The 11,126-nt window shown below is 52.1% G+C and overlaps 1 pseudogene; it reads right to left on the bottom strand.

Annotated features, from left to right (window-relative positions):
- Nucleotides 1-6,992: 6,992 nt before the first annotated feature.
- Nucleotides 6,993-10,650, bottom strand: LOC113029876 (uncharacterized; annotated as a pseudogene).
- Nucleotides 10,651-11,126: the final 476 nt, after the last annotated feature.

Below are 11,126 nucleotides of genomic sequence, written 5' to 3'. Positions count from 1 at the left end.
AATGTGTACTCCAAGGTATTTATAGTCCTCCACAATGTCAACACTGACCCCCTGGATTGAAACAGGGGTCAAGTGTTTCCTGGTCTTCCTGAAGTCCACGATCAGTTCCTTGGTCTTTGCCACGTTGAGCTGCAGATGATTCTGCTCACACCCACGTGACAAAGGAGTCGACCACAGCCCGGTACTCTGTCTCATCATCCCTGCTGATGCATCCAACCACCGCAGAGTCATCAGGAAACTTCTGAAGATGGCAGGTCTCTGTGCAGTGGCTGAAGTCTGTGGTGTAGAGGGTGAAGAGGAAGGGGGAGAGGACAGTCCCCTGTGGTGCCCCTGTGTTGCTGATCACCTTGTCAGACACACACTGTGGGAGACGTACATATTGTGGTCTTCCTGTCAGGTAATCAACAATCCAGGACACCAGAGAAGCATCCACCTGCATCGCTGCTAACTTATCACCCAGGAGGGTCGGCCTGATGGTGTTGAAGCACTGGAAAAGTCAAAAAACATGACCCTCACAGTGCTCGCCGGCTGGTCCAGATGGGTGTAGACACGATTGAGCAGGTAGATGATGGCGTCCTCTGTTCCGAGACGAGGCTCATAAGCGAACTGAAGGGGATCCAGATGTGGTCTTACTATGGGTCGCAGCTGGTCCAGGATGAGCCTTTCCAGGGTCTTCATGATGTGGGAGGTCAGTGCCACGGGCCTGTAATCCTGGGGGCCACTGGGACGAGGCGTCTTTGGTACAGGGACGAGGCATGATGTCTTCCACATCACCGGGACCCTCTGCAGACTCAGACTCAGCATAAACAGTTTATGAAAGACTCCACACAGCTGGGGGGCACAGGCCTTGAGGACAAGGGGACTCACTCCGTCTGGTCCAGCAGACTTGCCTGAGTGAAGTCTCCTCATTTGCATCTCAACCTGGTATTGAGTGAAGGTGATGGGTGGGGGAGGGGTGTCAGGAATCTCACAGGAGGCAACATGTGAAGAGAGAGGCTGGCACAGTGGTGTGGCTCTGGATTCCAGGCTGACTGCAGGTGAGGTTGTGGGGGTGGGAGCAGACACTGTGGTGTCGAATCTATTGAAAAACAGATTCAACTCGTCGGCTCTATTCTCACCTCCCTCAGCTCCCAGGTACCAGAACAAACACCACAATAACAGCATGGACAAAGGGGGGATCCAAATACCAAACCAAACAATCCAATGAACATAAGGAATGAAATACAAAACCACAGGAAAACTAAGAACACTGGGTCAAAATGACCCAGGACCATGACAAGAACAGAACATACCAAGGTCATAACTTAGGCTCACTGAGAGAGAGAAAGAATGTGGATGTTTAGGTTTTATGACTAGGTGGAGGGGGGCTGAAGCTATAAGAATGTGAGGAACGCTCAGACGCTTCGAGATCAGGCAGACACCCTCCTGCACTCATCTCCCCTCCGGATGGTTTATGCTGATAAAGTGTTGAATTGTATGGAATAAAAGATTGAGCATTTATACACCGAGTATTGTCCTTCCTTCAGCCCAAAGATCAAAAGAATTGGGAGGAATTAACACTGGCAGCAAACAAAAACAGAAAGCAAACCGTGAAAACACAAACTGGAACACACAGGCAGGATCTGAGGGTACAACATGACAGAGAGCACAGGAAAACACAGAGCTTATATACACAGGGCGGTAATCAGGGAATGGGCAACAGGAGGGAGACACAGCTGGGAGAAATTAGACTAACGAGACAGGGGGAACGAAGCTGAACACACTGAGATAAGACACAATCCTTCAAAATAAAACAGGAAACAATACACAAATCACAAAGACACAGACTTGACACTGAGAGGCAGACAGAAAGAATATAACAGCTCATTCACAACAGTGAATGAGCTGGTCCCTGCCTCAGGACATCTGACACCTGTTTGCTTCTGGACTGATAACTGTGAGATGTCAGGTGAAGCCGTCCAGCCTAATGCCACGTCAGCTGGAGGGCCCGAGGGGCCCGTCCAGCCTCACGTCTCCGCTGGAGGGTCCGAGGGGCCCGTTCAGCCTCCCGTCTCCCCTGGAGGGTCCGAGGGGCCCGTTCAGCCTCCCGTCTCCGCTGGAGGGTCCGAGGGGCCCGTTCAGCCGCCTGTCTCCGCTGGAGGGCCCGAGGGACCTGTTCAGCAACCTTCTTCGTCAACTGGGGGGCCCGAGGAGCCCGTCCAGCCACCTTCTTCGTCAACTGGGGGCCCGAGGAGCCCGTCCAGCCACCAGCTGCTCCATCAGCTGCAGCCTCGGAGTCTCCGTCCCCGGCTTCCACGCCGCCGCCAGCTGCAGCCTTCATGTCTCCACCCACGCCTCCGCCTGGTCCGGCCCCCGCATCGCCTCCGCCTGGCCCGCCTGTGGCTGCCGCGCCACCGCCTGGTCCGGCTCCGTCACCTGTGGCTGCCACGCCACCGCCTGGTCCCACCTCATCTGGTTCATCTGGTCCGCCTGGTCCCGCCTCGTCTGGTCCCGCCTCGTCTGGTCCCCTCCTCGTCTGGTCCTGTGCCCACCGGGCCTCGGCCAGTACGCCTGACACTGGAGAGCCGCCGCTGCCTCCCGCGCGGCCGGCCCCCTGAACTGCTCCGTCGTCTCCCTCGCCGCCGCCGCTGCCTTCCGCGCGGTCGGCCCCCTGAACTGCTCCGTCGTCTCCCTCGCTGCCGCCGCTGCCTTCCGCGCGGTCGGCCCCCTGAACTGCTCCGTCGTCTCCCTCGCCGCCGCCGTTGCCTTCCGCGCGGTCGGCCCCCTGAACTGCTCCATCGTCTCCCTCGCCGCCGCCGTTGCCTTCCGCGCCGCTGGCCTCCTGACCGGCTCTGTCATCTGTGTCACCCGACCGCGTAGCCCTTGAACTCTTGTGCTCGCGGGCTCCGGGTCGGCCTCCTGAACTGCACCACTGCTGCCTTCTGCGCAACCGGCCTCCGGATCCGTTCGGTCGCCGTGGCCACCTTTTCCGTGGCCGGCCTCCGGAACGGTTGGACTGAACTTCTGTGCCTTCGCCTCTCGGGTTGGCCTTCGGGCCTCTTTGGACATTTGCCTCCCTGTTCTGGACTTTTTTGTGTATTTGTGGACTCGGTTTTGTTCTCCTGCTCCTTGTTTTTTGTTCGTTTCGTTCCCTCCGTCCTGGTCCCCCGCCTCCCGCCCTGGGTGGGGTGTTTTCTGTTTTTCTTGTGTTTTGGTTCCTGGGCTTGGGCTGTCAGGAGCCAGCCCTTGGGGTGGGGGGGGGGGGGGGGGGGGGGGGGGTACTGTCATGGTCCTGGGCCATGTTGGCCCAGTATTCTTAGTTTCTTGTATTTTTGTATTTCGTTCCTTATTTAGGCCATTTTTCCTGAGTTGTCCTGTTGTGTTGTTCCCTAAGTGTTTTCCCTTTGTGACTCTTACCCCCTGTGTGCCCCTCTGTGTATTTATGAGCCCTCGTTGTGTTTATTCCATGTTTCCCCTGCCCGTTGTGGCTATGTTCTTCCTGTGCTCTCTCTCTCCCCTCCTATCTGAGCCCCCGTGTACTTTCTATTTTACTTTGTGATTCCCGCACCTGTATACGTCATGTTATGTTCACCCCGCCCTGTCTCATTATGATTATCAGTGTCACCTGTGTTCCCCATGTGCTCCCACTTCCCTCGTTAACCCTCTGTGTATTTATGTCTGCGTCTCCCTCAGTTCTGTGTCGCGTTCTCCCTCATGGTGTGTGTGTTTCTCCCTGTGTTTCTTGGCGAGCTTTGTATTTAGTTTTCCCCAGTTTAGTTTTGTATTTCCTGCTATCTGCCTCTCCAGCATTAAAGCTGTGATTTTGAGTTCATCCCCTGAGTCTGTGAGTTTTGCATTTTGGGTCCTCATCCTGCCTGCCACACAGCGATCCATGACAGTCCCGTTTGGTTCTTTTGCCATCAGAACTAATGTCTAAAGGCAAGGAAAGATACCCAACGGATTTACTTTACCAAATGGACCATCTCGGCCTTGCCGTATTGGTCTATTTGATTCACCTTCTCTTTTATTGTTTATTTTATTTTATTTTCACTTGCTACACACGGGACAGACATGACTGGGGGAAAGAAAAGGGAGAAAGAAAGAGAGGTAGGGAAAGAAAAACAGTGGGGAAGAGGAACGGTGATAAAGGGCAAAAAAACAAAAACCAACAAAACAAACAGACAAAAAATACATATATCAATCACCTGGATCACCTGTTGAGAAAGAAAACAGAAAACAACAAAAAAAGAGAGCAATATAAAAAAACAACATCATTGCAATAATCTATGCGAATATAACAGTAAATACTAAATATTGAATATTATTGTGCAGCTCGTAGAATCGACAGCGCACAGTGTGCTCTGAGGTAGAAGCCAAAATGGTGTAGTTTGTGTCTGTGAGCACCCGTGTGTACACCTGTGAGCACAAGCACGCTTGTATTTAAAAGGTTCCTTCATGTAATGATCTGCTAGAGGGTGAGGGAAGCCACAGCCCCGTCCTCCAGGGCATAAAGCAGGTATGGAGGAGATCCAGGCTCCAGACATCCAGAGGCCCTCAGAGCACAAGAGACCAAGGAAGACCAACAGAGGGGCAACCGTGCCACTCTCTCAGAAAGAGCTGAGCTCTGTGCCAGAGTGGACCGAGCCCCAGGCCGGGAGCACCCCACCCCCGAAGGGGCCCGAACAATGGCCCTCAGAGCACAAGAAACCAAGGAAGACAAACAGAGGGGCAACCGTGCCACTCTCTCAGAAAGAGCTGAGCTCTGTGCCAGAGTGACCGAGCCCCAGGCCGAGAGCACCCCACCCCCGAAGGGGCCCGAGCGAGCCCCAGGCTCCAGGCCCCAACAAGCAGCCACCAAGGAGTGAGCCGGTGCATACCTGGACGCCCATCCCCGGACACAAAGAACCACCAATGCACCGATGTCTGAGGGCGTCTGCCATTGGCAGGGGGGGTGGTGGGGGGAGAAAGGCCTCCAGACCTTGGAGGGCCTGAGATGTCCCTAGAGAGGTGACGTCTGATACCCAACCTGACATATAGACACAGACAAACAGGCACACACAGATACAAACATCCATTCCCACCCTCATGCTCTCATATGCAATTGCTCAATACTCACCCAACTTGGATACAGAAATAAATAGACACTGTACACACAATCACACTCCCCAAGCGTACTCTATACCCCAGCTCTAGGTACCCTTGCCCTTGGAGGGGAAAACTGCACCCAGACCCAGGTAGTGTTACCCTCTTCCTTGGGGTGGAGAGAAGCAGACCACCCCAACTCCGCAGCAGCAGGGAGGCCCCACATTTCACACCTCAATTGGGTGGCCAACTCCAACTGTGGGGGTAAAATTGAGGCACAGGCAGTCAGAAGGGGACAGAGGGGGAGTGCCTCCCACGCACCCGGTGACACACCTTTACCCCAAGGGTGATTGTGGTGAAGTGGGATGAGGGAGGCAGCTTGAGATGGGGAGGGAAGGAAGGGAGGGGCCCCTCCCTGGGGCCAGCTCCACGCTGACCCCAGGAGGCACCCCCATACTCTGCAAACCACCAGAGCAAGCTGGTCCAGGCCCATCCGGATCGGATGTTACATGTATTGGTTACAGGTCACTTGTTTTTTTAAGTTTACTCGGGGATCGGGCTGGATATCGGGCATCCTGCACCACCCATGTGATCTGGAGCATAGCGGAGACATTTCTGCACTGCCTGGGTGAAGGCAAACTCAGAAACAGCATTTACCCCCACCCGCTGAGTCAGGCCATCTAGGCCACAAACAAACACAAAAAGAAGAAAAAATGGCCAAATTAGAGCTTAAATATGAATAACCTTTTGTCAATTGTCTTCAGCAGGGAGAAAGCATCTACGCTATTAGGCTGATTAATATAAAAGTCACAAGGCAGAAATCAGCAAACTGCTGCCTCACTTTGATTAATTCACTAGTGGGGACCACATCCTTGGTAACAATGGGCAATGAGGGATGAGGAAGTGTGAATAGTGCTGCGGTTTGGAGAAGGCCTTTAAGGGGACTGGCGACGGCTCTCGGGCCGGGCAGATCCTCCAAGAAGGCATCCCCTACAGGAGCAATTGTTGTGAATGTATAGCAGGTAGGCTTGTGATGACCATCGACCCAGGAGCTTGATTAAGTGGTTGGGGATTCCTTTGCGGGAGCCAGAAGTCGCTGCGCCGATGCGGAAGGAATGGCCAGAGAAGAGATTTGGAGGAATCCCGGAGGACAAGAGCACTTGACGAAAGTGTGAGAGGAACCATGTCCTGGTTGGGGCGTGGCCAGATTCGGTGATGAACAGAGGATCTGAAGGTAAGGCGTGCTGAGATTTTCTGAGGTCGAGGTAGTGGGTTAGTGATTCGAAGGGACTTAAAGGTGAGTTTATTTTGAAGTAGTATATAGGCGTGGGGCTGCCCGATTGATTGGTTTTGCTTCGTTGAGGGAGAAAATGAGGCAGTCTTCGAGACTGGGTGGATGTCACTCAAGCACGGGTGAAGAGTCGGATGGAACTTTGAAGATGAGGAGGTGAACTCGGAACAGCGTAAGAAGCCGAAGAAGGCGAGCAGGAACATGGTTTCGAGTGTGCGTGCCAGGAAGTAGTCGCTATACTTCAGCCGGAGGGTAGAGATGTAGCGAAGTAGAAGATCTGAAGTTAGGGGTAAGTGGTGTAGGGTCGTGGCAGGTGACTGACGCTGGAGACCTTTGATAAGTAGTGATATCTGGGATGACGTAATGGTTGGGCATGGTGAACCTGTGAGCAGTTTGGCAAAGAAATTGATGCCGCTGAGGTATGTCTTTATGGTGGGAATTTTGATGCTCAGGAACCGGAATGCATGAGATATGAAGCTGGAAACTGTTGCAATGTCGAATGACGGGGAGGGCAGGTTGAAGTTATGATGGAATGAACGGAACGTGTTCCAAGCGGTCCAATAGGAGGACAATGTACTTGCTGCAAGGCTATTTATAATCGCTTCTTGGGAGATGTTGATGAGTTCTGCGATGCTGGGATTTAGATCTCAAACATCGTGGCGGAAAATGGAGGAACTGGGGTCGGAGCTGCCTCTGCGTGGGTCGCCAAGGCTCTGAATGTCTGGAGGGAGAGACGAGACAGGGAGTCAGCAAAGGAATTGAAGTGGCCTGCAATGTGTTCTGCTCTGATTAGGAACTGATGGGTGACTGATAACCACGTGAGCTGCCGCATGAAGGAAGGAGAATTGCTTCGGCCTTTGTTGATAATGTCGACTACGGTAAAGTTGTCGGACCAAAGGAGGATGGATTTTTTTGACTATTTGTGGCCCCACAGTAAGGCTGCGATGACTACCGGGTAGATTTCGTAAACGGCTGATGAAGGCAGGAACAGATCGTGGATATATTCACGGAACTTGGGAGGCCAAGCTGAAGAGAACCACCTTCGACCGTAATAGCCCCCAAAGCCAGCAGAAGGGGCGCCATCTGTGAAGAGCTGAACGTCATCGGGGTGGGACAGCTGATGATCATAGAAGAAGGTGATGCCGTTCCAGTTAGGGAGCAGAAGTTGCCAGAGACGCAGTTCAGCCCTGGAAGAGCTATCCAGTGTGATGGAGTCAAGGAGTGATGATTTAGATGTAGCGAGTGAAAGCAAGTGAGAGATAAAGGAGCGACCTTGAGGGATTATGCGTAGAGCAAAGTTTAAGTCTCCCAAAAGGGAGAGCAGCTGTCGTTTGGAGCAAGTGGGAGCGAGGAGAAAGTTTTGGAGGAGAAGGGTGATGCGATTGAGCTTTTTGATGGGCAAGGAGGCCTGGAAACGTTCAGTGTTGAGGTTTATCCCGAGGAACTCCAGGGATGTTGAAGGTCCCTCTGTTTTCTCTTCTGACAAAGGAACACCGAGTTCGGAGAAGACTGACCTGAGAGTGGATAACCCATGAGCTGGTGGTGACATGGGAGGGGAGATGACTAGGAAGTCATCGAGGAGGTGAACGAAAGAGGCAGCTTATGGTTGTTAGAGAGGATCCAACATGGAGCTTCGGAGAGTGAATCGATGAGCTTGGGGCTGCTATTGCAACCGAAGGTCTGCAATAGGCATCCCTCCACTTGACTCCAAACAGGTGCCAGAAGTTGGGGTGAATCGGCAAGACCTTAAAGGCACTTGTGATCTCGGCTTTAGAAAGCCATGCACCTCTGCCGGTGAGTTTAATAAGAGAAATGACATGGTTCACTGTTAAGTATTTGAGATAGTCGTCGCTGGGAATGAGGCTATTTATACTTGGAATCTGACTGCCGTGGGGAGTAGAAAGATCGAGATGATGCGGTTTTTTCCAGAATATTTCCTGGTGGTGATGCCCAGAGGGTTGATGCAAAAGAGGGGGAAGGGAGGTTCGGGGAAGGGAGGTTCAGGGAAGGGTCCGATCATGAAACCCTCCCTGACTTCCTTGGTGAGCAGGCTGTCGATGGTTTCTGGGTCTTTAATAATAATAATAATAACAACAATGGATTGCATTTATATAGTGCTTTTCGGGGCCCTCAGAGCGCTGTACAATTCCCCTATTCATTCACTCTCACATTCACACACTGGTGGAGGCAAGCTACAGTTGTAGCCACAGCTGCCCACAGAAGCTGCCATAGCGCGCCATCGCACCTCTGGCCATCACCAGTAAGCGGTAGGTGAAGTGTCTTGCCCAAGGACACAACGACCGAGACTGTCCGAGCCGGGGCTCGAACCAGCAACCTTTCAGTTACAAGACGAACTGCCAACTCTTTGAGCCACGATCGCCTCTTTGAGTGCTGACTGCAGGTTTTTGCAAGTGCAAGAAACCGATGGCTGGGAGACGATCCCTGGGTGGAAGCCTTCCGAGAAACCTTTTACTAAGAAGTTGACGAAGTCTGGATTGCTTTGGGCTGGGATTATGCAGGCAGAAGCGAGATGTGATGGGGTGCCGCACAACTTGCAGGAGAGAGAAGAATAGGGGCAGGGATAGCTCAGTAGGTAAAGTGGTCGCCCCATGATCGGAAGGTCGGCGGTTCGAATCCACTTAACGGCTACCCTGAGGTACCCCTGAGCAAGGTACCGTCCCTACACACTGCTCCCCGGGCGCCTGCTTAGTGGGCTGCCCACTGCTTCACTGAGTGAATGGGTCAAATGCAGAGAAAAACAAGTAATTTCCCCATGGGGATCAATAAAGTATCCATCATTATTATTATTATTATTATTAATAGGCGGCGAAGATGCGGCAGGAGATTTCCTAATGGAGACTGCCCCAGAAGGTGTCTTGGTTAAACTGCTGAAGGTGAGCAGCTGCCTGAGAAGCAAACTGGATGTGGTACTGATAAAATCCGGTGCCGCCAAATCGTAACGCAAGGCCGAGAATAATGGTCAGATAGGAGTCAAACTCTTGTCTTCGGGAGGGAAAAGCAGTGCAGAGGACGCCTCTGTATAACGAGAAGACTAGAGAAAACTCGACCGGAGTGAGCTCTTTCCACCGAGAAGGGGCCGCATCACGTATAATAATGGAACTGTTGTGGCCATCAATCACCCTAGGAAGAGCAGGGAGAATGAGCTCAGCTAAATCTACATATTTACCAGCGATGATTTGTTGGCGAAGGTTAGCAGATGCAGAGAGAGGCATGTTATCGGATTGACAAAAGCAGATGCTTCTCTCTTTCAGAACACGTTGGAGATGGGCGATGGTCCAGTCGGAGATCTTCGTGGGCAGAGAATCTTCGGGAGACCTCACCGGAGCGTGGGAACGGTGGCGCATCCTCGGAGTTGAAGGCTGAGAGCGATCACGGGCCAGAGACGCCCCTCAGGGTGATCCGGAGTGGAGCTCTGCCGAGAACTTTTACTGGGAGGGGATCGGAGGTTGTAGCTTTGCATGGAAGGGGAGAGAGGAGGTCCGGGGAATGCGAATGGCAGACCTGACGGCTGCGCGGCGAGGACGGCTGCTGGAAGGCGCGCCAGACGGGCCAGCTGTAATAGGGCACTCCGCAGTGGCTCCACTGGGGAGATCAGTTTGCAGATCCCGAACTGCCCGGGGAAAATCAGGTGGAGAAAGAGTGAGGGCTTGGTCCGATGGGCTGAGTGACGAGGAATCCATGGTAATGGGCCGAAGGGTGAGTAAGAATCAAGCTCTTAGAATTGCAAGGCGTCTGACGACGAGGGGTGTTCGCATAAAAATGAGAAGAGCAGGTATTGGAGAAGGGGGGGTTTTATAACCTGAGGCCGAAGGGGGCATGAAGGAGGAGTGGTCCCGCTCCTGAAATTCAGATGATATCTCCATCTGTCTTCAGACTGTGCAGAATGCTGCAGCGAGACTCTTAAAAAAGCACCAAGAGATTATCATCTGTTGGTGCTTTTTCCAATTTGCAGTGCATAGCAGTTGTTTATCATCATCAGTAAGGGATGTCTTATTATAGTACATATGTATAGGGCTTTGGAGTTGATGTCATGCCGCAATGTATTGTGGGAGCGTGGCACCATCTTCCGGGTCCACAAATCAAAACAAACACACTGTGTTGGAACGACGACCACAATAAACATGCTTAAAAGAAGCTCAAAAGAAAATGGACGGTATAGAGACCGATTGCGTCCACAGGCGAAGCGGCGGTTACTTGAAAAAAATAGAGTGGATCGCAAATGTGGACCCATATGAAATACGGCAGTTGAGTAAAAACCACCGACGACTTACCGCCATTATCCTACCCCGATATCTTTATGTATCTTGCTTGTGGAGTAAGCGCTTACACTGCGAACCAGTTTCGTAATTACAAATCGCTGGAGGCGCACATCCAATTTACTAACGGCTGGGTGCAAGATTTGGCTATTTTCAAGCCGCCAAACTGTGAGTACATTGTCATTCAAACCAAGGTGTCAGCTGGAGTGCATCGAGTGTAATAGCCATGGTTCACCCCCTACCACAATTAATGTTATACATTTGTCAATGAACTGCTAAAATCTCGTTGTCATATTATGTGTCCATAATTGTAAAGTTGATGCAAACTACCACATTGATAATCGGGCAAGATATTACAGCCATTTCATAGGCAGGCTTCCCTACAGTTGTGCGAAAGAATCAGTGAATCGTTACATAGCACGTATGTCTGCAAAGTCACTCCCATTCGATGTTTGTTCGCAATTTCTATAACCTCCGAGACCTCCAACGATAATATT

Source organism: Astatotilapia calliptera, chromosome 9 (genome assembly GCF_900246225.1).
Source record: "Astatotilapia calliptera chromosome 9, fAstCal1.2, whole genome shotgun sequence".
Classification (NCBI taxonomy): Eukaryota; Metazoa; Chordata; class Actinopteri; order Cichliformes; family Cichlidae; genus Astatotilapia; species Astatotilapia calliptera.
The sequence above is the reverse complement of the archived record's forward strand: the minus strand, read 5'-3'. Positions and strand labels throughout refer to the sequence as shown.